The sequence below is a fragment of the Scyliorhinus torazame genome, chromosome 2 (assembly GCF_047496885.1).
Source record: "Scyliorhinus torazame isolate Kashiwa2021f chromosome 2, sScyTor2.1, whole genome shotgun sequence".
Classification (NCBI taxonomy): domain Eukaryota; kingdom Metazoa; phylum Chordata; class Chondrichthyes; order Carcharhiniformes; family Scyliorhinidae; genus Scyliorhinus; species Scyliorhinus torazame.
In genome coordinates, this window is record NC_092708.1 from 378,643,884 (window position 1) to 378,644,972 (window position 1,089).

The 1,089-nt window shown below is 43.4% G+C and overlaps 1 non-coding gene across 1 annotated transcript; it reads right to left on the reverse strand.

Moving 5' to 3' along the window:
- Window positions 1–628: 628 nt before the first annotated feature.
- On the reverse strand, window positions 629–822 carry LOC140407975 (U2 spliceosomal RNA). Its single transcript, XR_011939930.1, has one exon. It is a non-coding gene; the product is annotated as a U2 spliceosomal RNA (small nuclear RNA).
- Between the last annotated feature and the right edge of the window lie 267 nt (window positions 823–1,089).

Below are 1,089 nucleotides of genomic sequence, written 5' to 3' on the forward strand. Positions count from 1 at the left end.
TCTTGGGGAAGTTTTGCAAGCAGAAGATCTCTGTTGCTTTAAACCCACAGCACTCGAGCAGCACCTTCTTCACGAAGTGTTTCCGGTCCAAAGGTGACTCTCCATCCGTTTTCTTCACTGTGACTCGGACAGTGTTTCGCACGCCCCAGCCTGGTGGTCGGGATGCAGCTGCATCCATAGCTCGTACGTTGGGTGTGAAACTGTATCGGCGTTAGGCCTAAACCCGAGGTTTAGGCCAGCATGTAGATCCACCAATAGCAGCCAAGCTCCAAACGTTTCTTCTTTGACGACTTCAATCCCTCAGAGTTCTCCAATCCACGATCGTCATCGAAATCCTCAGCTTCCCTCGATCAAATGAGACTACACTTGATCTTAGCCAAAAGGCCGAGAAGCGGAGTAATGCACATTGAAGAGTGAAATGGGTGGTGAATTTCGAATGAGTTCCCTTTCGCCGTTGTGCTTGTAAGATGCGTTTGGTCATTCTTCATGACACCCCGGGGCCAGGTAGAAGGTGAGTAGCAGCAGCCAGTTGCCAAAGCATTTTGTTGTGTGCTGAAAGAAGTGTGAATAAAGTGTATATTTGTATGTGTTTGAGCTGTTTTTTGAGTTTGAAATTCCCCATGAAGGGGTGGTGTGCACCGTTGCTGGAGATACTGCAATACCAGGTCGATGCGTGGAGTGGACGGAGCAAGCCCCTATTCCATCTCCCTGCTCCAAAAATCAATTTAATATATGGTCCCCAGATAAGGGACGTATCAGATATTAAACTGATAAGAACAGATTTTTTTTTTTTTTTTTTTTTTTTTTCTCAAAAAAAAATATACTTTATTCATAAAAATTTATCATGAGCATTACAGAAACATTTCAAATTTACTTGACTGTACATTTCCGGCAGGGTTACATGTTGCCTTGACTTTCTTTCATTCACTTTTGATATTGTCGTACACATATCACTCTTTACATTACAATTCCTTCTGAAATATTTACAGTGGCATGTTTGTTTTATACATTGGAGTGTTGATTGCCCAGACCGAGGGGCTTTACACTGTTACGCGCCCCTCGGTGTACATTTGCTGGAAAGACTTTACA